A 27,629-nucleotide genomic window follows, 5' to 3' on the forward strand; every position below is an offset into this window, starting at 1 on the left:
ATAACTATTAATGACTTAATAACGTTAATAACATTATATTGCTGCTTATATTATTATTAGTATTAGTTTTTGGTATTTTCTTAGGATTGTTTTTAAAGGTGAATTGGCGTGACTATTAAACTATTCAAAATTTAATTTATGTGCCTATTAAATAGAAGTTTCATTCTTACTGAATATTTTAAGTGAAGTTTGATATATTGGTTAGAAAAACTAAATAAATAATTATTTAAAACAGGTAATTTTTAACACACTTAAATTGTCCTAAAAAATGGGGATTTTAGGAAACCACCATAATAACAGCTAATCGCTTCCTCAAACGACTCGAACTACTAATATTTCAGCATACTGTTATAGTACATGAATAAATAAACTTTACTTTAAAGTTTGTTGGAGAATCGACCTAATATCTGTGCATCCAATGAATTCGATTGAATTTACCAGGTTGAATTTGATTAAAGTGAACGTTTATTGAGTAAATGATGAGGTTGGAAAAACTACATCATTTTTGGAGACATTTTGTTCAAAACGGTATTAAATAGAAAATTGGTTCACTTAAACATAAACAAATATTTATTCATGTTCACGCAAAGTAGTTTGTTATTCTAACACATTTTTTTAACAAATTTATTCTTTTAACCTTTCTCGATAATGAATATTTAATTTAAGAAAGGAAATTATTAGTTTAATGTTACTTTTTGTGTATTTCGACACAACTAAACTTTTATTAAAAATTGTTTGCGCTCAATAATAAAATTCAAAGATAGATGTAAGTGAGGAATAGTTCTTAATAATTATTTATTTCTATTAATTATTTATTATTTTTATTATTTGGTTTAATAATGGTGAAAAAAATTTGAATTTTAAGTGTAAAACTTTTTACATCATTTAAATGTACGTAGGTTTAAATGATAAAATAAAAAAATAGAACAATATTCATCCAATATTTCTTGAGATATTAAAATGTAAAAACACAACTTTTTGAAATTATCTATCATTAATAAAAAAGCAAGGAAAATTATAAATATTTTTTAAAAATAATTTTTTACATAGTCTGCAAAAAGTTCTCAACAATCGGAGAAAAAAAAGATTTCAACGATCAAAAATTTTACATTAACCAGTGTGCATATGCAACAAAGTACACGTTAAATCTGTCGTGGCTGAAAGTCCTCTCATTGGTTGTGGAGTGGAAGTTTGGAAAGTGGGATATGAGTTCAGACGCTGTCCACGTCGTCTGACCAGGGTCAAATTTACGCAGCATTCCTAACATGGCCGTTAAAAGTTTCAGCCCAAAAAATGTGGCTAGGTGCCATGGTTGAATGATGACGAAAACTCTCTCTTGGTGTTATTCTTATGATGAAATATTTTGATGAAAAAAAAGGAAATATTTCATAACAATATACATTTTAAAAAAAGAAAAAGAAGCATTTTACTTTCAAAGGATTTTACATTTAGGATTATCATATCACAATACTATAAGATTTAATAATAATATTAAAAAATTTTTGAAGCTTATGTAAGCTTAGTATGAAAAAACTAAGTATTAAAAGATATAAGGTAAAGAGATCGCAAATTTAAACCTTGTAGCTCTCTATATAAAAGTGAAGTTCTGTCCGTATGTATGTTCGCTACTAACTCTGATTTGGATCATTGTTTTTTGTCGCAGCTTTTCCTGGTATGGTTTGAAAACAATGACCACTTTCATGCATTTTGGATGTAATATCGATAATACGAAATGTTATTGTTACAGATTAAACTTTCCTTAATACTTTTGAACGCCTTCAACAATTGCGTTTTTGTTACAATCATTTTTCTACTATGAGTTGTAAGCAAGAAAGATTTAAATTCAGTTTTTTTGTTTTTCTTAAACATTGTGTTATTATGAAAACAACATAGTTAAAAAGTGTTAAAAAGAAAAGAAGAAAAAAAAAAGAAAATGGCATTATTTTGAGAGAAATGAAATACCTAATTAAATTTGGCTTAGTTTATGCTGAAGAAAAAAAAGAGTGCTAAAAATAAATACATAGACAATCAAAAATTATAGAAATATTATAATATTTAATTGCCACAGGTAATTTTAATACGTAATATGCTTTTTCCTATTCGTAAAAATAACATTCCAATTTCGAGACGTTTAAATTTATTAAACTCTAATTCTAAAACTCTTTTGTTGCCAAATATTAATAACAATTAAAATGTTTTTGAAACAGAAAATTTTAATTCTCCAACAGTATGTTATTAAACTTTAAATGAAAATATCATAAAATTTGTTCTGTTAATAACGAAAGTTAATGACGAAGACACCAACATTAAGATTGAGTTCTAATACTTGAAGATACGATCGTTAGAGCAGTGTGGTCATTTTTCAGTCATTTTTAGTTATTTTTTGAGTGGAATCATCTTTGGATAAACATATTTTATAATTGAGTACAAAAGTTTTCAATCCGCTTAAGAAGTTCGCGAGATATAGCGAAATACGCAAAGAGTAAAATGAACATTAAAGGATCCAAACTTTGGATCACTCTCCTGACCAACTATGGGGACCACATTTCCCAGATTACGGTTACCCTTATATTTTGGGTTTGGAAATCCCAATCCGTTGAAAAAAAGCCTTTCATGACCTCGGTTTGAGACGACACAAAATATATAAAACTTCCTAGCCCCCTAAATTTGGATCCGATTTTGTAAAAAAAATTTCGACCTCCCTCCCACTATTTTAAGTGTCAGGGATCCAAATATATGTTTATTCAGGACGTTTTTGTAACTTGAAATATTGTCTGCACTAATAAATTAGCATCCCATCGAAGCATTAAGATTTTTTCTAAGAGCGTGAAGATCCGATAATTATATCGAAAGTTATTCGAGGTGGTCCTTTTTTTGCGCAATGTATACTACTAGACAATGAATATTTTGATTAAATCTGACAGTTTCCAGGTCGAACAGTTTAGCTCCAACTGGCCTTCGAATATTTGCTACCCAGTATGACCCCACTTTTCCCTACAAATATATTTTTGAAGAAACACAATAAAACGTAAACATTAAACTAATGATATAATAATGCTTATTTAAAGAAACACACATTAGCAGTTAAACTCAAAATATTTTATGGGAATAATTATATTTTTTGTTATGAGAATAATTATATTTTTATGGGAATATTAAAATTTCTCATTAGTCATATTTAAAAGAAAAGTATTTATATAGATAAGAGAAAATTAAATTGTCAAAAAAAATTTTAAAAAAAAGTTTGGTTTAAACCAGCCAACTGCTACATAGAATGAGCGTTATGTGACGCTTTATTAATTACAGGGGATGAGATTTTAACACTTTAATTAGTTTTAGTAAATCATTAGTTAACTATACAAGCAGCCAAATTTTAGCTGAAAAAAAGAGAGACAAGAGGACGGTTTCAGAAGCATTTTCAGCAGTATTGATAACATATTTAACTTAAAATTTTAAAATGTAGGTACTGTATTTGCATAAACTTATCTGCGTTTAATACGTTTAAACACTTTACAGTTGGGGAGGGGTACTAACGAAATATTGTTTGTTTTCGGTTTCAAAAGATGTATGTAATTGCTAATTTACAAGCAAACTCTTCACATGAAAATGTAGCTTATAAATGAAGTTTATTCTTTTTTATTCAGGAAATAGCAGGCGAACATTAAGAATTTGTCAAATACTTGAAGAAAAAAAAGATATTTGTGGCGATGAATGTAATTGTTTTTAGAACTCGATCAAAAACCTAATCCTACTTTATCAAACGCTTTTTTTTCCCCCAGACTGCATTTCAAGTTACAAATTTAACATCAGCTGTCACTTATTTCCTTATTGTCACTTTCATTGTCGACCGAGCTCAAGAAAGAAAACACTTGACATGGTCGAAAATTGCTCCGTTTTTCAGGGAACGTCTCAAAATTGAAAAGCTCAGTCAATGACTGAACATTTTAGTGAGCTTACAAGTTCATACCCAAACAGAAAGAAATAAAGCCTTAATTTCTTGTTCACAAAATAAAAAATTGGCGAAATCACTCATTTACGCATTCTTTTCGTTTTAATTTGCTGATAAGATGACAGTTCATTGCCCTCAGAACGTTTCTTCGTTCCAAAAGTACTGTTGCCATTGGAAATAAAAGCAAAATTAATTAATTTCTTATTGTAAATAATATTTTTTCTCAATAATTTTTTTTTAAAAACATCTCTCACTCCACTTAGCTAATGATTGTAATAAGCGTTTAATTGTAACTTTTAAAAACTTTTAATTCAACGCGAGACTCTTATTATTGTCTTATTTGCCGATTTCATTTAAATTTTAGACTTCAATGAACGATTACACAGTTTTATTTAAGAATATATTTTGAACCACAATATAGTTCTGAAACCTTAATATGTTAAACAATATTATACTATTTATAAAATTAAATTACAATTTGAGCGAGAACATTTTTACGGTTGCTAAAGTATTATAGTTCAAATTACGGATATTATGGTTCGACGTGATTTTTCTAAAAGCTAAAAAACGTAAAAATTGCTCATTCAACAATATATTCTTATTTAAATAAAAAATATTTTACATATTTCAGTCAATACAAGCTATGATTTCAATTATTTAATTTGCAATGCGTTTTAGTAATTATTCCCTAATTTATGAATTTTGTAAGAAATTTTTAGTTTTGCTCAATTAAATATTTAAACTAATCAATGTTGAGAGTAAATCACGGTGCTTATTCAGATCTTTCTCCCAAATACCATTTAAATTTATCGTAATTAAAATGAACGCTTTTAGAATTCCATGCTCATATACAGCACAAAAACTTTTTATTACATTACAAATCTCGTACGATATACCATCTAAATGCCCTCTTATAAACATTCTTTTGACAAAGGAGAGGTGTTAAACAATAGAAGTTATAGAAAGTAGGCAGGGAAAGTACACAGTAGAAAGTAGACCCGTTTCAGGGACTAAATAAAAACGAAACTTTTTGTATCTGACTTGTAATAATAATTAGATACATAAATTTCGTTATATACACTACTAGGCATAAAAATAAACATAAATTGTATTGAAAAAGTTAGTCAGTAAAATGCAATATTTTTTTCCACCCCACGCAACTCAAAAAAAAAAAAAAAAAAAAAAAAAAAAAAAAAAGGAAAAGCGAAATAGTACTATGGAAAAATATCAGTTCCGCTACTTAAATTTCTTTGAAAACTGTTTTACATTGTTTGAATAAAAACTCCACACATTAGGCAATTAAACGTGGTCTTTTATAGTCTCCTGATAAATTCTTATAGTGAATATTTAGTAAATATTCCCATCTTTTTTTAATCGAATTTTTGTTTCGAAACAAAAGAAAATTAGATATTCAAATTAGAATGGAAAATATGAGAAAAAATTATAAGCAAAAATACAAATAAAAAGTAATAATACAAATAAAAAATAGACAGAAAAAGAAATAATGAAAGAAATACCATAAGATGATATACCATAAGATGATACCATATTTCACATAAAATTTAAAAACAAAATGAGATCTAGTTTATTTTTTATGAGATTTAATTTAATTTTTAACATTTAATGTTTAAAAATAAATGAGATATAGTAACAGACAAACTAGCTAAGCTTCCATCAATTGTAAATTTTCTTGATTCTAAGTACTTAAAAAAAAGTTCGCAGTTTTATTGAGTAAATCGAACTCATCAAACTATTGAAACATACTGTTTTTTGTACTTTAAGTCAAAAACTGCATAATTCAGTTTTTCATGTAAAACATTTCCTTTCATTAAATGCATTTTATATTATTCTAGAATATTTTCATAAATTATGAAATTTGCATTGTGAATTGATTATGTACATTTCATTGAGTCTTTATAACATAGACATGTATAATCACTTTCATGAAAGCTAAATTACTATTTTGAAATAAGCTATTCATCAGTCACAGATTAGGTTATTAATTTGATTACGCATGAAACGAACGTCATCTGCATATCATAAATCTGTCTACACCTGATGATGATTATGTTAGCATCCATTAAAGTCATAGATAATAATACTCTCAACTTATTGACTACTTTACACTAGAAATACGCTTTATGAGACAAATTGTGACATTTTAAGTTGAACTGGTAAATACATATTATTTGTTCGGACAAAGTTTTTTGTTTAGAAAATATAGTTCGCAGAGATTTTCTTTTTGAAAATATTATTGCATAAATGTGTTTCTCTAATCAAGTTTTTTTTTTGCTAGTATTGAAAATTTAATTATATGAATTTCCAAAAGTGATTCTTATACTACAGAAAATGCTACTTTATTTAACATAATACTAAATTTCCCTTCCTCCACCAAATAATTAGAAAGCAAATATCAGTAAAACTATTTCGATGCTGTTATCGGTGAATGGAGAACAATATCTAGTTATGCTATATTTTCTACTAAATTTAAATATTTTTAAATTTTTCTAATAATATTTTTTTCCCACTTCATTCAAGTATTAAGTGAACTAGGAAAAAGAAAGTTTTGAAATATTATCTCAGTTCAGTAAAATGTTTATCCTTGTTTTGTAATCACATCATATTTATGAAATATTACTATTTTAAGACTACAATATTAGATGCATTTTAAGGTATTTTTCAAAACAAATATATATAAAATATTTTCTGAAACTCAGCTCTTCCCTAACTTTTAGTCGCAAACCACTTTTATTTATCAGGAAAGTAGTGTATAATCTTTTCTAGAACTCATCTCTGCCCGAGCTTCCAGTTACAAACAGCTTTTATTTACAAGGAAAGTAGCATATGATCTTTTCTAGAACTCGGCTCTTCCCGAACTTCCAGTTACAAACCACTTTTATTTGGAAGGAAAGTAGTGTATAATCTTTTCTAGAACTCAGCTCTTCCCGAACTCTTCAGTTGCAAACCACTATTTATATAACAGGAAAGTAGCAGAATAATTTAGTTACAATTTTATTCAGGCCTATTTCATCAATTTCAACTTTTTTTTTCAAAAATTGTATCTTTTTACATAAGAAATTACTCAAAAAATTAGCTTATTTTTGTATTTTAAAGTAGAAATAAGCTTAAATTAAGTAAAATATTGAAATTGATTGCTTCCCAGAAACTTAATAGAAAGAAAGCAATTATTTTTTTTTTTACTTGCACTTAAACCGCCAGTACTACAATCGATTCACCTATCTTCATCTCTTAAGTGGGATTCACTCCATTCTAAAAATGTCATTTCATGTTGCGTTTTAATGTGAAAAATGTCTACAATAAAATTTATTTCTCATGGATAAATAAATCTCTTAAAATCATTAAAATAGATGAAATACTAACTTTTAGTTTTACGAACCATAAAATCAATGACAAACACTATTTTAAAAAAGAAAAAAATTCAATTTTCCCAAACGCTCGTTCTTCGGCACTATAGAAACTAGAAATCGACAAAAAAGACCCCAAGTCTGATTTTGTAAAGATGCCAAGTCAAACCCAAAAACTTCAACTGATAAAAAACGATATTGTAAACATCTAAACTTCAGTTAAATCAGTCACACAAATATAAAATAGTAAAAACTAAATAAACGAAATGAAAAAAATCACAACGAAATAGGCTAAGCGAAAGGCGCAATATTTCACTTTCCGGACACCCAACCACTAGAAGGCGCGTTCGTGAATTCTTCATTCAATACCCATAAACAAGAATTGAATGGCATCCCTTCTTACGGAAATAGCTAAGCAATATCACGGACTTTTTTCTCTTTAACCACTCAGTTCTCCTTCCCCCATTTTGCGCTCTGAGGGGAGAGAAGGAAGGGTGTTTTCCGTTAAAGAGGCATTTGCAATTCCGACTACCACCACGCATACTAGGGGGAGGGGGTTCGCTCCGGTGGGCTTACATCAGCAAACACTTGCCTGCCTATCACCGAAACAGAATTTAGCCCTCTTTTCTTCTTTTTCAGTCGACTCTAGGGAGATGAAGAAAAATAAGTACTGAAGCATCCAAGATGATGGAGGGGGGAATAGATAGAAAAAAGTCCTATCCATCCATTCGAATCAGTTCGTGCAAGTGTAAGAAAGTACGAATAATATATCGTTGCTCGTGATGTAGGGACAAGTAAAGATGCAAGAGGAATCGTCCACCCGTCTAAAAGACGTTAGAAAGGCAGTTTTCTTTACAACTGACTACCATGCAAATGCTTTTGCGATTGAGACAGGGTAAAACATGTATGCAATATAAAGTTCGATAGACGATATCTGCCGGGGACTAGGAAGGAGAGGGGGGGGGGATAACAGCTGTAAGACGCGGAGAAGATTCTATCACAACAGCTATTTTTAGGAAGATTTCTCTCTCAACTTGATCTCGCTTTTGAATATTTTTTTCATTTCTGTCTTTTTTACATTTTGGTTACGCACATCTCTTTTGGGATTGTTTTCAAAAACGTCTTCTTTTTTATTTGTTTTGAAAAGTTCCCCCCAAGCTGTCGCCTATCTCTTTGGTAAACTCATTTTCCCTTATAAAATACCACTTTCCGTATGGTAACTGTCAATCTAACATCATGAGAAGTGGCCGGTAAGATGGACACTGGCCATCTCAAGATATGCGCATACTCTTGCAAATATTTTAATAATTCCGGCCGGATCATCATGTTTGAACAGCTGTGATGATGATTTCTGGTGTAACCTTTTTTGCATGGCTCAGAAATTTTATTGTAAAAAAGAAGCTTTTTTTTTTTACTTGTTTCAGGTATGTTTAACCAACCAATAGTAAAATGGTAACGCCTGTCACAATTCTTTTTCTTTCCCTTTATACTTAAAATATTTGAATCATTCATGTAAGATCAGGAGTTATTTTAGAAATACCTATTTCAATCACTTTATTCAACTAAAGAAATTCAAAAGATTCAAAAATCATTCTTTACTTTTTGATTTCAACTTGGAAAATTCGAACGTAATAAATAATTAAAAATAATATTTTTTGTGTCCTCCAGAATGTTTATTCAGTCAAAACGATAATTTAATAAATAACGGCACTGCAATTTGTGATTAAATAAGGAGGGAGACAAGGAATAGCGACTCCTTCATAATCTCAATGATTTTTCATATCATAAAGCTGCCACCAATGGAACGTAAGATCACTCTGAGAAACGACAGAACATTGTTGTAAATGAAGTATCTGATTTACTGGTTAAAGAAAAAGCTTTAAGTGGAAGCTGGTATTCGTAGTGATGTGTTAATTGGTGTTGTGTCCAACCACTCTCTCAGCGAAATCTGCAGTGAGTCTATTTCGAGCACTTTTTTTTTTCTTTTTTGAAAAATTATCCCAGAACAAAATGTTCAGTGGGTTTGGAGTGGCCAAGCCGTAGGGAATATGTGGCCTTAAAAAAAATGCAGGATTATGGCTGCAACTGTAGGCATGATGTAAAGGATTGTTTAAGAGGCATGGCGTTCAAGTTAAGAAAAAAGTGAGTCCAGTTGAACCTCACCATGAAGTCTTAAATGCTGATATTTCAAAAGATGAAAATTTAAACAGTAAATGGAAATGCAACATTTTAATATTTTTAACGCTAGAAAGGATTTACTATAGGTTTTCTCAAATGTTTTTAAAACTTAATACTACTAATTGAGAACTGCCATGGAAAGTCAATCTTTTTTATAAGTTTGACAATGTTTCTTTTAGTTTCTCTTTTGAGTTTTTTATGACAATTTATTTCTGCATTTTTTGATGTACATTTATTTGATTTTAGATATCTTTGTTTTTACATCATTTACCTAAAGATATTTTTTCAATGGCATTCAACTTGGTTTTCATAATAAAACTAAATGTACCAAAATAGATATATTCACAGCTTTAAATTGCTGCCCAAAATTACTAGCGACATTTTTTTTTCTTTTGCTTTCACTTTTTCTTAGAAGAATTCTATAGAATTTCTAAAAGTTATCGAACGCCATTTCTCACTATTTTAAAGCGACACCTATATTATTTTTTTAAAGGTATAGTACCATGATCCTGTTTTATCAAAACTTTCTTCATATATATTTTTTTTTTCAGAAAATTATCAATTTAAATTAAAATCCTAGAACACTCTTGACCCGCTCTAAGCTGTTGCGAGAATGTTTTTCGGACTCGCCAAATAGACTGCGATGCTATGTTTTATGGGAAATATTGATCTATCATGCCTCTTATTCTATGAAACTAATTTAGACTCATCTCGCATACTCCCAGGGTTTTATTTATTATTTCTGATTAATATAATTAACGTTTTAAAAGGCTATTGAATAAAAACCATTTATCAGAATGACCATCTAAGTGCATGTGAAGTGAAGCAATGAGAGTTTGTTTTATGGAAGGCCTTAAGTGGCGTCATAAGATGCTAAAAAATAATAGCTTTAAAATAGTTGTTATTAAAACATCTGACATATGCATCACACATAGTCTAGTGAAATGAGATCGAACATGCTTCGAATTAATTTTCTGAAAGCTAGAAATGACTTTATTTCTCTTCGAACATCCCAAACAAGCATAATAAATTTACAAGGATTTCTAAATTGAGCTAAGCTTTTGAGGGCCGAAAAAGGAAAAGAAAAATATTGCTGAATTATTGGCATTTTTTTAGCTTTTGCCTCAATCTTAAAAATGCATCCTACGCAAAATGGATCATAAAAACAATAAATTTGGTTAACGATTTGGTCGAAATCAGTAATCAATAATGAGTAAAATTTCTCGGTTTAATTAAAAAGAGCGTTTCTTTTAAGCGGCTCTAACCAAAAGAAAAAAGAATTAAGGAAAAAATCTAAATCCATTTTCAGAGAACATATAGTTTTAATATTTTGTACTTTCCTACTCATAGATACACTCAAATAAGCAAGAAAAAAAATAATAATAAATAAAAACGTATTTGCTGATATGGCCTTCATTCTATAAATATAAGCTATCCTTTTAGACACGTTGTTTTAGTGGGAATCATTACCCACTTTTGTATAGCAATTAACTTGCATTCCTTCATTTGAAGTTTTTCTTCAATGAAGTGTTTGATATTCGATAGACAGTGTTTTTTTGTTACGGAACATATTATTTGTATCATGTAATGAATGTACATAAGAAAATGAGGATAGTTTTTATTCCTGCATGCCTTCAGTGACTGCGATAATTCTTCCGCCTTTTTCAGGCAAGGAAAAATAAAATTTGTCATCATTTCCCAGCAGGTAACCAGTCTTTAAATGAATGTTCAGTTTTTATGATCCTAAAGCTACGCTTAATTAGATACCAAACTTAAAGCTCATCCATAGGCGAGATACAACAATGCTTTTCTTATCCTAAGTCGTTTACATCTTTTTCAAAAGACACTCTTGAAGGTAATTTCAAATTCGCTAGTTTGTCTCCAACAACTCGGCATCTCTCTCTGAGGGATTTTCAAGTCAAACTATGGATTACCTTGATCTTCAGGACTGAGGTTGGATGACCATCATAAATATTCTGATGTCATTAGAGCTACTGAACAATATTTCATGTTCCAGTAAGCAGAAAACAGAATTTCATGTTCGAGTAACAGAAAAACAGCAAAAAATGAGAAAGAAAAAAAAGAAAGCATTTCGAAATCTTGAAAAAAAAAGTTTTGGAAAAACGACAAAATTTTCTTGCCTGAATATAATTAAAGAAAAAAAAGTCAGCAGTACAAAACTCGTGGTTCAGTAGTTTCAATTCATCAAATTTCGCTTTTTCCATTTGTCTTTCAGAATATAAATGCGCAAGTTTTGAAACGTATCAAATATGTGAGAAAACTATTTTTTATAATACATAGTCAAAATACGATTTTAGATTAATCTTTATTAAATCTATTCAAATTTTAAAAAATATCGAAATAGGTACATTTTTAAGAAATACTTTTACGAATATTAAGCCAAGCATTCGGCAAAATATTTAGGCAAACATTCGGCCAGCCGAATATGAGCCGAATGTTTGCCTAACGAATAATAGCCGAATAACGAACGAATAGTGGCCGAATATTCGTTCCGAATATTGGAGGTCACCCCCTTGAATCATTAAGATTAAGTCCTAAAACGTAAAGATCGGATCATTACATCAAGAGTTATTCAGGGAGACTGACTCGTTTATTTCCCCTATTTAATTTATTCATCCTTTTGCTCACTGTACACTTATATGAAATATCAAACAATTCTGATTTTTCTTATTGCCTTTTGAAAGTGAAACTTTAATTGAGTTCGAAAACCGGTCATCTCCAACGAAACTAATTTTACAGTAGAACTGAATAGTTAAGTATCAGCTTGACATATAGAGCTTATTTATTTTTCGATATTAAAACATGGCTGGTTACAAATTATTCTATTGCAACTGTGCAATACCATCACTTGTTTTTTTTTTAAATTTAAAATTTCAAAAAAATAATTAGAACTTGGAGATGACCTGTTTTCGGACAAAACCTTAAAGTGAATACCATACATTATTTTTGAGAAACGAAAATAGAAATAGAATAAAGACTTCATTTTACTCTACATATTCTTGGATATTTGTGTACGTTCAGAAATCTTTAGTATTCTGACTACTTGTGCTTCATAGAAAGACAAAAAATTATTTGGTTCTCATATTAGAAACTTTTTTGGTGTCTCTTGTGGTTAACGGCAACTTTTCCAAAATATGTTTCCTTAACTGGTGCACGGTTGTTGTTGTTCATTTACGTCGCACTAGAGCTGCACAATGGGCTATTGGCGACGGTCTGGGAAACATCCCTGAGGATGATCCGAAGACACGCCATCACAATTTTGATCCTCTGGGGAGGGGATGGCACCCCCGCTTCAGTAGCTCGACGACCTGCACGCGAAGTTGAGCACTTTACGGTAGAATAGTTTAACGAGGACCAATACCGCACACCCTCGGTCCCTACGCAGACTGATTCAAGTGGTCAGCCACCCGCACACTGACCGCAGCCAGTGATGCTTGACTTCGGTGATCTGCTGGGAACCGTGTCTTAACGATCAGTCCACTGCGGGACTATTGGTGTACGGAGTAAATATTTTAGTTTGCATAAAAGGAGATACTTCACCAGGTGTAATGCTTTCAAAAGTAAAATTGCTATATTACGGCTCTTATTTTGTTTACACATTTTTCTTCTAACGCAAGTGCCTTATTATTTGTTCCAGTTATTTTCTTGCTTGAATCACTCATTGTGTGATGATCATCAACAAAATAATTAATTTTTAAAGTTACGAACTAAATTGAGATCTGCACAAAATAGGAGGAATTTTTTATATTTGAATTTAAGAGAATCTCAATTTTGAAAAAAGAAAAAAGAAAGGCACTCGCCTTGTATTCCACTGGTTACTTATTGTTTAACCATTGCTTTTAGACTGGTTAGAATAAAACACACCATGTTGAAACAATCACAATTGTTCAGTGTATTTGATAAAATAGATGATGGTATTTGAATTAGGGAACAACCCCCTTCTGCGTTATTATATTTCGAGGCTTTCATTTAGGCGGGGAGCTCACTGTCAAATTTATTAAATGAGGGTGACTCGTCCAAGTTAGAAACGCACGTTAATGATTCAGTCGAAGTATATCATTGAATGTTTGACATATTTCTCTTGGGAATCGCTAAACGGATGATAACTAGAGGATAAATGTCGATTGTAATATTCAGTCTTCATCATGTTAAATGCGGACTTAATAAACTACATAACACAGCTATTCCAAGTGATTCCAATTTAAATACAGAACCACTCGATTAATAGAAACTTTAATTAACTTGACAATGCTTCCTATCATTCCATTTTTCATTCGAAGTTAAATGATTTTAGATTCAATGCATGAAAGAATTTTCCAATCAAAATATATTTTAAATAGCCACAAGCGCTTAGAGTTTAAAATAAAATATGTTTGCAATTATTGTAAAATAATTCTCAAAGTTTCTTTTTTTTAGACTTTTTTTAAAATTCAATATTCTTCAGATTTACATATTTTAAATATTAATCAATTCTCAAAATATTTTTTTATTAACCAATATTGTAACAATTTTGTATTTTTTTCTATCATAATCGGTGAACAGTATATCAGTTCTTTAGTTATATAAGTGACTTGAACTATCTTGGAATGATTTAGAACCTGAATCCGAAATCCTGGACAAGGAAAATCCTGGTCGAATTTCGGACTTTCTCTATGCGAAAATTTTTATGTGCAATTAGCACACATTTATGTCAGATTGATAAGAAGTTTATGAAACCCTCCCATGGTTAATTTGATTGCAAGAGGATTTTTAACTCTGTTGTGTTTACGAGTAAGGACACTTTACAACTGAAATGTAATTGATGTGAATGAATTGCAAAATGCGAATCAGCTAGTCTTTGTCAGGATTCAAACCTGTGTCATGAGAATCGGAAACAAGAGCTATATTTATTAAATAAAACCAGGTTTCTTCAAAACAAATATCTCGCACAAAATGTTTGTTGATCATTGTTTTTCATTCGTCAAAGTTAAAAAAAAGTTCGTGGTTTAAAGTTCTTCTAGACTTGGGGTAAGTTGGAGTGGAGTCTTTCAATTTGTCAATAATAAATTGCAAAATAATATAAATTTTCATGAAATTAACTTAACTCAAAATCTTTCATAAAGTGTTCTTATCGCAATAATTTGGGACCGTTGTAGCCCAGTTGGCAGAGAATCGAACTGCGGTCCGGAGAGGCCAGGGTTTGGTTCTCGACTTCACCAAGATCCACAAAGTGCATGCGATATACGTACTCGTGAAGTCTGGGTAATCGAAAGTTCCGTAGTCGATCGCGGAGTAGTACCATGGGTGCAAGAATCTGAAGAAAATTTTCTTCGCCTTCAGATTTATGTCTAAATTGAAAAAAATTGCCCCACTAAAATTGTGATGCCATGTCTTCGGGTCATCCTAAGGGATGTTTCCCAGACCGTCGTCAATAGTCTTTTATGCAGCTTTAGTGTGACGTAAATAAAAGTTCACTCCTACCTCAACAATTTGTGAAATTTTGGAATAAAATACAAATTATGAATAAAACAATTAAAAAAGTATTTTACAGTTGCATTTGATGAATTAGTTGAAGCACAACTACATTTTTAGACACTTGATACAATTTTATCATTTAACATTTTGCTCCATTATATTCTATGTTAATCCTCGTTGGTCACATTTTTCAATTACAAGAATTGCAAGAAAACCGATTCAAGTAATTAAACTTAAAGCATTTCTACTATTAAGCCTTTCCTCTGCAACAGGAATTGAACGCATTACCGATGTTTTTCCGTGATTTTTCACTTTATTATATCAAAAGTTCTGTTATAGACGTTGTTGTTGTTGTGGTTGTAGTTCATTTACGTCGCACTAAAGCTGCACAATGGGCTATTGGCCATGATCTGGGAAACATCCCTGAGGATAATCCGAAGACATGCCATCACAATTTTGATCCTCAGCAGAGGGGATGGCACCCCCCCTTTGGTAGCCCGACGACCTGCACGCGAAGGACTAATACCGCACACCCTTGGTACCTACGCAGACGGATCCAAGTGGTCACCCACCCGCACACTGACAGCAGCCAGTGATGCTTGACGTCGGTGATCTGTTGGGAACCGTGTCTTAAACATCACTCCACTACGGGACCTGTTATAAACGGAACTACACAAGCAGTTATTCCAAATATTCCGTTTACTCCATGCAAAAAAGTTACTGTAGATCAAAGTTATGTAAGTGAAAAATCTACGCTCCTGGCAATGGTCTTCTTTATTAATTTATTGTTACACATACATACGCCGGCTTGTAGAATCACATATCCATGTTAAATGAAAAGAAGAGACAGCTCAGGTTCGAGAAGGACATCGCAAAGATGCGTCCAAGGGTACGGCGGGATTCGACCCCGCTACCTCCACGCTACAGAGCGTTTGGTGAAATGACAAAATGGCTCAATCAAGGAGGCCCCTCCCACAAGAGAAAGCGGTTTGCTTATAAATGTAACCCAAATGAAAGTGGTATTGCTGTAATGACTCCGCCATTCAAAGAGAAAGATGACTGCCCCCATAAAGGGTACAGAGAAATACATGCGATATCGTCAAATTCGGCCAGATGCGAGTGCGATAGGGTGGGACTACGTTAAAAGGCATCGATTGCATCATGGATGCCTCAACGTGCGGTTGGGCAATTTTTAAGAGTGGACAATGTGACTGCTAGGGAAATCTATCATCGAATGCGAAATGTGTATGGCAAGAAGTGTACGCATATCAGTATTTGTACTTGGTATGACCACTTGTGAAGGAGTTGTCTATGAATAAGGAAGTGTTCACACAATAAACACTGCATGAGAGGTTAAAATATCTTAAAGTTTAGGCACAATGGGTGCTGACACATTTGTCAGAGGAGTAGAAGATTTATCTTCATTCAGTATATGAAGCGGTACCACGAAATGGGGAATCAATTTCTTTCAAGGATCTTTCCCGCTGATGAAACATGGTGCAATCCCTTTGATCCAGCCACCAAAACCATAGGCATGGAATGGCAACACTCTTAATCCCCACGGTCGAAGAAGGCTCGCTCGTTAGTTAGAGCTGATAAAGTCATGGTGACGTGTTTCTTCAATGTCGATGGCCAACTACTGTCGGTATGGCTACCCACGACTATCACGTACTGTGTCACAATGTATAAACCGAGAGAGAATATCAATAATCGCAGGCGTAGCTTGCCGTCATGAGGGGTTGTCCTCTTGTATGATAACGCTCGTCCTCACGTGGCGTGCTAAACATTGTTACGGCGTTTCCGCTGGGAGGTTCTCGAACATCCCCCTTACCACCGAGACCTTTCGCCGTGTGACTACCACATATTTGGTCCACTTAAGAAAACTCTGAAGGGGCGGCGATTTACTGAGGATAATGAGGTCAAAGCTACCTTTGAGAATTGGTTTCACAACGAAACTCGGAGCTTCTTCATCCAGGCTATCCCTCATCTCGTGCACACTTGTTTCAAGGAACAAGATCAAGCCTATCTGAATTATTTTTTTTTTTATATTTTGTATACTAAATTATATTATTACCATTAAACCATTTATGAAACCAACTGTAGTGTCACTTTCATTTGGGGGACCCTCATACTCTTATTACTTCCGGTGAATTATATTATTTTCAAGTAAATACAGCGGGTTCAGTTGTGGTGCTTAAATATCTGTCATCACCACAAAAAATAAGGCTTTCTTACTCACCTTTGGTTGTAATATTCTCGTGAAATGGATTATAAAAATAGCTTCTCAAATGCCGTTAGTGAATTAAAATGCTGTTACTTTTAAAGTAGAACGTAACAGTATTTTGAATATTTAGCACTTTAAATTTGGATATGAACGATTTATTTCTTCATTTCATGTTTTTTGTCAATGCTGCTGGTTTGTGTATTCTAAAAGTGAAAAGATTATTATACTTATTTAAATTTGATATTCAGACTTATTTGAATTTGATATTCAGACTTATTTGAATTTGATATGTTCCCTGGATTGATAATTTGATTCAAAGGTGCTGATAATGAATTAAAAATCTTTTTATTTTATTGCATCCTAAGTGAATCAAAATATTTTTATCCTTCTCTTCTATCATGGATCCTTCAGACGATCATTAACTTCAATCCTTTCTTGGATATTCATTAACTGTAAAACCCATTCACTCATCTATAAACACATTGCAGCAGAGACCTCCAAAAATGCCCATAAGTTGTGGGCTCCCCTGACTGAGCGGTATTGCACTCTCAATAGCGTGGAGGTAGTGGGTTAGAATTCCGCCTTAACCCTGTGTTTCTTCAAGCTCTCCTTCTCTGAAATATACTATCTGTCTTTCTAAGTGACAAAGGCTTATAATTCGTACTTGTGTAATTGAGCACACAAGCCTGCATGTATAAGTACCAATAAATGAATGAAATCACCAGTTCTAGTAGGGACCACTGGCCGAGCGGTTTCGCTGGTGATACACTCTGTAGCGTGGAGGTAACGGGTTTGAATCCTGCATGTATCCTCGTGATAACCTTCTCTGAGTTGTACTGTCTTTCTACTTGACAAGGGCTTAGAAGTCGTATTAATGTAATTGAGCATACAACCCTGCATATATGTGTACCTATAAATAAATAAAGCAATTGTGGTAAATTTGTTGAGGCCTCCCTGGTCGAGCGGTATTACCCGCCAAACGCTATGCGAAACGTGTAGGTGGCGGGTTCGAATCCCGCCGTAACCCTGGATGTCTTGACGTACTCTGAATTGTTCTGTCTTTCTACTTGACAAAGGCTTATAAGCCTAAATTGAGCACACAAGGCTGCAAATGTATGTAATTTCAATACAGCAAATTTATTGTCTTGTTCTTCCTGATCATGATCTAATTATTAAGTGAGTGCCTTAATTTTGATTTTTCAAAGCTGTTTTCAAACTTTGAATAAGGAATCCAATTTGGCAGATCGCAGTTGATAAATTTTAAAATTTCAATGTAGTTTAAAAGAGAGTAAGTTAAAAAGAATGTTAGCTTATTGATGATTAAAGCTTCCCTTCATCTTAACTATTAAAGATTGTTAACTACATCAAAGGAGAATTTTATCTTATTACCGTAAGTTCTACTACATGATTTTGAATAATTTAGTTTTCACTTTAAATTTTGATCTTTATGCATGGTTCCTTTAAATATAGTGAGTTTCACTTTTTAGTGTGATTTTTGTTCGATTAATTGTTGTGTTTTGTTATTACTCTGGTTAAATTTTGCTGCTTATTCTTTAATTTTTAATATTTTAATATATAATTGTGGAATTAGTAGAATTTACTAAATATCTATGAAAAATGAAAAATCAAACAAGTCTTAAAGTTTTCGAAATTAACCAATAAATAAAATATTTGTGGACTTGATCATTATCTTTAAATACAAGTATGCAGTTATGTTTAAGAGCAATTTATAAAAAAACACGAAATTATTATTGAATTTTCTCAGATATTAGACAGTATTTCTCAGAAACTTCAATCAAAAACAAAGTTTGGTTGAAAAAAAATCCAATTTTTGTCATGAAAGAGTACTTAGTTAAGGATTTAAAGCTAATATTATGGTATTTGTTTACTATTAATAAGAATAAGTTATTATTTTTGTATATCGCATCGCATTCATTTGAACAAATCAGGCCATCGAGAATCTAAGAACATTCCTACAAAGCGACAATTTGGAGAGATTTTTATCAAAAGAAATTCTCAGTTTTTGCCTATTTTTATGAGAATGCAGAATTTGGATAATTCTTCAAAGATTAAAAAATAGAACTGTTATAGAAAATTACTTCATATTAGTATTTGAAACTATTTTTCTATAAATCGTGCTGGCTAAAACAGGATTAAACCAAAACAGTAATGGCTATAAACTTGTAATAAAAGTAGTTCATTAAAATGCATTATTCCATCTGACGAAGGAATAACAGCGAAATATATTTTTAATCTTTCTTGGTGGTTTTGAATCGATTATAGGTCATGACCTTCAGTGGGCAAAGGAAATCATTTTTCAGGTACTCAATCACTCTTTAGAAACAACTCTACCTTCTGGGCTTTTAGAGCCCGATAAGGAGAAAAAATTTTTCAATTTTTTTAAGTGTCTAGAAACTGTATTATGGTGATAAGATGGTCTTGCATCAATCTATCAAGACTTTAAACATGACGTGACTTTAAGGGACGAACTTGTTTTTCTTTACATTGTTTGAAACAGTCAAGGAATATATTTAAAAGTTTACAATTCAATAGTGCAAAAATATTAAAGTTATTACTGGTGATAAGCAGTCGTGAATGTGAGTTTAGTAATTTTGAACCTAACCCAGCAGACAAGAGAGCATTTGGGTCAAGCATGGAAACAAACTCGCATTAACAGAGGGTGTATTCGGGTTATTTAAAAAAGACAACTATGACATTTTCCCACGGTTAGCCCGACGGTAAGATTGCTTTCACCCATTATCTATGGATGGTGTTTTCAATATAAATGTAAACAATAACAATCTCGAGCTCAATACCTGCTCCAGTTCCCGTTGGAAAGTTTGCTGGTTAGAAAGCTTACTACAGCCTATTCTGCGACACGATATTTTCAAACGGATAATTTTGTTTTCAATAAAAGAAATAAATTAGGTAATTTCTGAGCTCAAATCTGCCGTATTTCATGAGACATTAGTGTTATTAAGTAATTATGTTGAGTTTGAAGGGAAAATTTGTTTTAGTTATTTATAGATATATTGTTAAAAAAGGTGACATGGTTGCTAGATTTTGAATAACTCTTTTTTGGCAGTCCTGATTCGGCCTCTTTCCATCTGTTTATTACTTTTTGTTCCTGTTGCAAGTTGTGCACCATCTTAGGTTAGTGTTAGCATATTGTTCGAGGAGCAAGATTAAGTTTATACATTATGATTCAGGTTTAAATTTGAAAGTCAGCTTATACTATTGACAAGGTAAGAAGTGTTTTATAACGATTCCTTTCTCAAATGCTAGGTTTACATATTTATTATTGATCAAACCACATGTTACTACTACTTAACACTACTATTTTACAATTAATGCTAAAATTATATACTCTTTATAATTTTAACGTTAATAAAATGATATAAGCGTATTGTTTTTTCATTTTTTTTCTTATTGTATAGCGACACCTTTATTAGTTATTGCATGTGGTATTCTAAATCATTGTTTAGGCATGCGCCAGTTTCGAAGATTGTATATCCGTAGCACAAGGTAATAATTGTTTTATAATAATTCTTTTTCTGATATAGATTTCACGTTTTCATTACCTCCCAAACAGCATGCTTACAGTCTTGATCACGTTGTGGTTTTAAATTACTCCGGAACAGTAACCGGAAGTATAAGCGGTATAGAGCTCGCAGCGCTCCCTAGTGTAGAAAACACCATCCATATATTTCTAAGGATATTTTGTGTCAGTATTGTAGTTGGTGCAAGCTGGGAGTGTAGTACATGGCCAAATATTGACGGTTCACTTTAATGAGAAAAGAATGATCTATCTCTTTGTCTCGAATAGAAATTTATAATAAATAAATGTAAGAAATTGAAATTAATAATTTCGTGAACAAAGCACAATTAACACTTTGCCAACCCAACGAATTGTGCCTGAGTATAAGTAAGCCACCTGCGCTTTGTTTTACCTGCCAAACTGGTCTCTGGGAAACTAATCGCTCATGCACTGATAGTTTAAATAACAGGGAAATCTTTCTGATCGGTCGGCAGAGTCTTAATTAGCAAGAAGATAGAAACAGTAAAAATAATGCAATTTGATTTTCAACAATATATACATCTATATAATTTTATATCTATATCAGTAATAATTGCAATGAAGTAATAATTTAATAGATACAGATAAAAAATTTCCAGCCAAAAAAAATCAGAATTACTTGAAAACTTAGAAAAAATATTTAAAAACATTTTTTTTTAACACTAGAAAGACTGAAATACCTATATTGCCCAAAAGCAGTCAAAATGACTGCAATGTGAAAGATTAACTAATGTATAAAGAAATTTGTTTAAAATTAATTTTTAATATTTTTGACATTATTTTCAGCAATAAAAATAATTATAAAAGTCACAAAATTCTAAGAAATTGTGTCGTTATATACATCTTTGTTTTTCGAATTGAAATTAAAAATCAGTCAAAAAGACTTCTTTGGGCAATCTAGTGTGAAGTATATAAGTTAAATTTTTTTTTTTAGCTTTATTACCATTTAAAGCGAAAAAAATACGTAAAACGATATGTTAAAAATGAAGCTTAGTAATTTTTTTCTACTTCTGGCCAAATATATAAAAATTTTCTTCACTCGCTATATTGCTAAGAATAATGTGTAGATTGTGAATGTAGATTGCAAACTAACGGAAATTTAATTTTTGATTTAAATACATTAGCGAATCTAACTCTATTGTTTCAAATATATAAAGTCAAGGAAATGCATAGTAAGATTTAAAATCTGAATTTCGCAATTGTCTTCTAAATAACAGTATTACAGAAAATAATGTTTTGCGTAAAAAAATTATTTTAAGAAAATTATTTGAAGAGAATACATTGTTGAGTAAGATAAAACCGAAAAATTGAAACTTATATTAAAGTATCTTTTATATTTCGTGAGCGTTTCTGCTTAATGAACTGAAATAAGCATTGTAATGGAGAGTTTCGGTTGCCCAGTGGTTAAGACATGCGAAGAAATGGGGTCCCTCTCACTTACATATCGATGGCTATCAGTTTGAGTAAAGGTGGTAGCTGCGCAACTACGTTATGCAGTTAGTTGTGAAATTGCTTCCTCTGTGGCGGGAATGATATTCATCCAACTCAAATGAATCCATAAGAAGATAGTATTACAAAATATTGCTGTAGAAATGATGTTCGTCTGAGTGCGACGCGAAGAATATTCTTCATTTCTTGGTTGAGAATTAAAACCCCAAAATAATTTTATATAAGGTCTGCAAAGTTGTAATGAAAAGGAACTTAAATAAATGGTGAGCAGCTTTCAATAGTTTATTCTAAATCTTTTAAAACTGAATTTTTTTTTTTTTTAATCTTATAAATTTTGAATAGACCATCACTGGGAGTGATTACATAATGAAAAGTTCCTAGTAGACTTTATTTTAGACTTCTTTAAGAGATAATTTGAAGGAATAATATTTGAAGAGAGATTAAATGTTATAAATTTGGAACAAGTGAGGGTGAAATACTTCCTTTTGCGTCGTTATGACGTATATACTAACCGACTATTTATTGACAGTGAAAATCAGGGGTAAAAATAATCAAATTCTCAGGGCATAAATTTAGATTTTGAATCTAACAAATCTAAAGATTCTAAAAGTTAATTTACCTTATTTATAAATATTTTTCTCACGACATAATAGTTTATAATCTTATTTTATATTCCTTTGAAGCTGGACTAATCAATTCTTAAAGTTTATTTGTTTAATTTATTTATAAAATATTCTCATATGAAATAAAATAACTTTATTTCAGATTATTTTGAATTTTAGAAAGCTGGATTTATTAATTCTCATTAGTTAATTTGATTAGTTATTTTTTAATTGCATAAATATTATTTACATGACATAAAATGCTTTATTTTATTTTTGCATGCTACGGGTATCCAAGAAATGAGGATAAATTTATTCTAATAGTTCGTAAATTCAGCGGTAAAGTTCGTAAATTTTTAAGTTGCTTAATAACGGGCTACTCATCCCCTATTTATTTAAACATTTCATTGAATTTTTTACTTCTTAAAATATAGTGTCGAACATGCAGTTAGTCTACAACAAGACTTTTTTGGATATTGGATATTTACAAAATATTAAGAAAATGTTTTCCTGTTTAAAAATGTGTGAAAGACATACGCACGAGCAGAATTAAAACCTTAATTGGGAACCTGATATAAGATCGGTCTTTTACTTGGTAAGGAATCAAAACATGAGCAGTTGAATTTCTATCAAATAAATGAACTGCTTTAAGAACGTATTTATTAAAAAGAAAAAAAAAGCGCGCATTCTAAACAAAAGAGTTCAGAATATTTTTCTTTAAATTACAAATAAATTTTCTTTTAAATTGAAATTATCTTTGCAAAATTTTAATTATGTTATTAGTTTTTTAAATTTTAATTTTTTTTAGAATTTAATTGTTTATTAATTATTAATAAGTATTTATTAATAAGTATTTAATTATTAATTATCATTTAATTATTAATTAGTATTTATTAATTATTATTTAATTAATAATTTTTATTTTAATTATTAATTAATGCATTAAATTTTATTTTTAAATTTTATATTTTGAATCTTTATTATTTTCTTAAGCCTTTAATATAATTTTTTTTTAAATTTTTAATATCATTTTTTGATAAAAAGTAAAATATGCATATACAAGGTGGGTATACGAGTAATTCGGAAAGTAGCGAGATCATCTGAGGAAATAGATCATCTTGTAGCTTACGTTTTTAATCTGTAAAAATAATTGTTTTAAAAATTAAAATATTGCACAGAAAAGAGCATCAGAATTCAGTAAAGGCAGACGTTGTTCTTAGTGTGCAATAAAAATTGTGAAGCACCGAATTTCTCTTAGAGGCTTGCACTATAAAATTCAATATCCAAAATCCGAGGTTTTACAGCTAGATATAATTATTTAAAAATGTTTTGGTGCAATGAGAAACAAAAGCATGGTCAAAACTACCAGAATATGCACTATAATTTTTAACTACAGCAATTTAATTTTTCAAGCGCTATGATAATAATTTTGGTAAAAATTAACATTATAACGTGTGCTGAAATTTGATAAATGTGGTAAGCTTTGATATTTTTTATCATGATTCCTGAGTGTATGGCATAAAAACCACTTGTTCGGTTAAATTTATTTTTATTTTAACTAAATAAAACTATTATTTTAAAAATCAGAATTTCCGGTAAACCGTTATCATATGAACGGAATTTACCATATGAATGGTTATACCGTATAATTTGGTTTCATTACCAGAATTATAATTTTTTTACCGTAAATATTTTTATCATACAGTACGGTTATTTTTTTTCTCGGTATGATTATAAAGTACCTTTTTGCTGCTCGTTTAAATTTAAGGATTACCTTATAATTTCTCTTACGGTACATTTCAAGATTTACTTTATCCTTTTCATACGATTTCAAAAATATCGGCAAGGCCGTAGATGCTAAAATGTATAGAATAGTAATGAATAAGGGACACAAGAATAGGAAATGGTAGGAATGTGAGAAAAGTTTCATTGAGAAAAGTTTCATTGGCCTTCTTTCATAGATATCTGTTACAGATAATTTCGGAAGATAAAGATAGGAATATTTTCTTTCATTTTTTGCCGTATCCCCTTTTAGTAAATTGATCTATTTAAAACTCCAATATAGTAATTAATTTTTTTGCTTTGCAAAAAAAGTTTTAAACAAAACTATACTTTTTAGTATAGTTTTAAGTTCATTATAGTTTGTTTGATATTAAACTTTTGTTAAGCAAGTCTTAAAACTAATATTATTTCTTAAATAAACAATCCCAAGAAACTGAATCGGTAGGATATTACTGGATTTAAAGCAGAAATAAATATTCAAGACTTCATTGGCTTCAAAAATATACAACTGAAAATAAAAGTCGGCATATTTGAAATGCTCAAAAATAGGTTAGAAACTTTCCATTTGCATATTTCTTAAGCTTACGGTTTTTAATAAGGTAGGATTATTTATATTTGTTTTTGTTATTTACCATTTGTTTAGACAATAACTAGGTGTCTCTTACCTATTTTCTTCAGTTTTATATTAAGTTATAGACAAATGATACATTCATTAACAAAAATGGTATAAAATTGTTTTATTAAACTATTTTACTACTATTTCTTTCGTTAAAATGTGTTTTAAAAGCTGTGTTTAAAGTATTTCTGTTAAATAATATTTATTAGCAAATAAATTTTCGTCATTGCTTCATTTCTGTGGCTAAAATACATTTGAAAATAATTTGTTTTGAAAGTTAAATTTTATGAATACTATGAACTCTTTTTAAACATATAAATTTTTTTTTAATATTTTAAAAATTGGTCTTGATCAATAGAATGAGTTTTTCGCTCAACTGTTTTGGCTGAAATACATTTTGAAAACTGGTTTTAAAAAAGTTAAGATTTTTTAGAAGTATATTTATTATGTTCAGAATTATGTGTTTATTAAAATTATTCTATTAATATAAAATAATTTTATAATATTTATTATATAATATTATTATATTATGATATATTTATTATATTATGATATTTATATATTTATTTAATTTTATCGAAATAAAATTTCCTTGTTTAAATGTAATGTATTTAGATATATTTAATTTTTCAATGCATTTTGTTAATAGAATAATTTTTATCGAAATATGCTCATTTCTAATTGATGTAATTCATTATAAAGGCTGTTCTTAATCAAAATATTTTTTTTTCAAGAATGAGTTAGATTAGTAAAATATAAATATATCGATAGCGATTTAACTTCTGAGGTTAAAATGCATTTCAGAAAGACTAGTCTATAAATTATTATTTTGAAAAACGAAATTTATAAAAAAATAATTTTATTGAAATATATTAATTTATTTTTGTAATACAGATTCTAATGGTTGGTCTAAAGATAAAATCTTTCTTTAAAAAAAATTAATTTGATCAGAAAAATTTGACATATTATAAGTTTCTTTAGCTGAAATGTATCTAAACTTCAGCTTTCTTAAAAAAATTTTAAAGATGAAATTAAATACAAATAATTGCTAAAAAGCCGCATTTGAAACCTTTGTTCACATATTGAATAGCTTTTTTGTGTAATCTTTAATGAAATTATGTTTTTCACATCATTAGTTATTTTTCAATTTACTTATTATGGTTAAATAAATGTATTATTACAAAAATTTATGTAGATTGAAAGAAGGTAATAGAAGAATAAAATCTATGGAACATTTTATTTATTATCCTTTGATTTGAAGCTTTAAATACCTTAAAAATAAAATAGCAGGAGATCTCTTTGGAAGGAGGACTTACTAAATAAACCAAAATGGAAAATCATATCCGCCCGGAACTTCAGTATTTTAACGAACGATTAGTTGGTTACAATTCAGAAGTAGCCGCTTTTAATTCAAAAATGCTCTTTTATAACTTCATAAATATTGTTGTAGTAAAACGGCTTCTTTTTTTTTGTCTTAATGTTTATTAATACAATATTAAAAAATTGCTAATATTCAATGTTATTATCAATGCAAAATGTTTAAAGTGATAAGCTAACATTGACTTTTTTTTTAAAATTTTCATTTCATCCACCCATCATTGCGCTATAAATTCAAATTTTTAAAACATTTAAAATCTTGCATGGACCGAATAAAGCATATTATATGAACTCGCAATATTTGATTTTTATTTCTTCATAATTTTTTTTTTTCAAAATTCGTTTATTTTTAAATATTCCTCTGGAAATGGATTCGAAGTTATTATTTTTATTTTTTAATTAATAAACTTCAGTTGTCCCATAAATAAAATTCTTTTCTGATTATTATGTCTCATAGTTAAGTTTCATAACAAATATTTTTTACCTTGCTTAAAAGCGGCAAGGTTTCCAAAAAAAAAAAAAAAAAAAAAAAAAAGAAACCCTCTCCTTTTGATAGTTTTTTGTGTACTTTTTTTAATGATTGTAACAACCATGTTTCTAACACAATAACTTCAATCACTTTTATACAAACCATACTTTTCAGAACACAATTTATTGTGCTCTGTTTATGAATGCTTTTTTTTACACCCAGTATAATACTCATTTTCAAGACACAAGCCAAAATAACGCGATTTACTTTGTTTTTTTTTATGTATAGAGTAAATGAGAACCACTTTTTTGTTCACTAATTTGTTCCATAAATCAGTGAGGTGATCTATTACAACAGTTGCTTTACGTCAACACTTTTTATAGAGCAAGATGCTATTAGTATCAGTAGTCACCAGATTCCCTCCGTCTTTTTATGTCTTATTTAAACCGTAACTTAAAGGCTTCTTCAATCCACAACTTAAGACTAATAAAAGCTGTTCATCTTGGCAGATAGAGGAATTGGTTAATCACGCTTTAAGATCAAGAATTTTTAAAAGATGGCGAACA

General features: G+C 30.1%; 1 protein-coding gene across 2 annotated transcripts in view; it reads left to right on the forward strand.

Annotated features, from left to right (window-relative positions):
- The window catches only part of LOC107455196 (uncharacterized), a 322,531-nt gene that overhangs the window by 101,442 nt on the left and 193,460 nt on the right, over window positions 1-27,629 (forward strand). Inside the window, exon 1 of one of the 2 annotated variants that reach the window (XR_011638301.1) lies at window positions 18,337-18,581. The exons of the other annotated variant lie outside the window; for it this stretch is intronic. The gene's annotated coding sequence lies outside the window, so the exon portion shown is untranslated. Of the gene's footprint in view, window positions 1-18,336; window positions 18,582-27,629 lie in introns of those variants that run through there. 2 annotated transcript variants of the gene reach the window in all.

Source organism: Parasteatoda tepidariorum, chromosome X1 (assembly GCF_043381705.1).
Source record: "Parasteatoda tepidariorum isolate YZ-2023 chromosome X1, CAS_Ptep_4.0, whole genome shotgun sequence".
NCBI classification, from domain to species: Eukaryota; Metazoa; Arthropoda; class Arachnida; order Araneae; family Theridiidae; genus Parasteatoda; species Parasteatoda tepidariorum.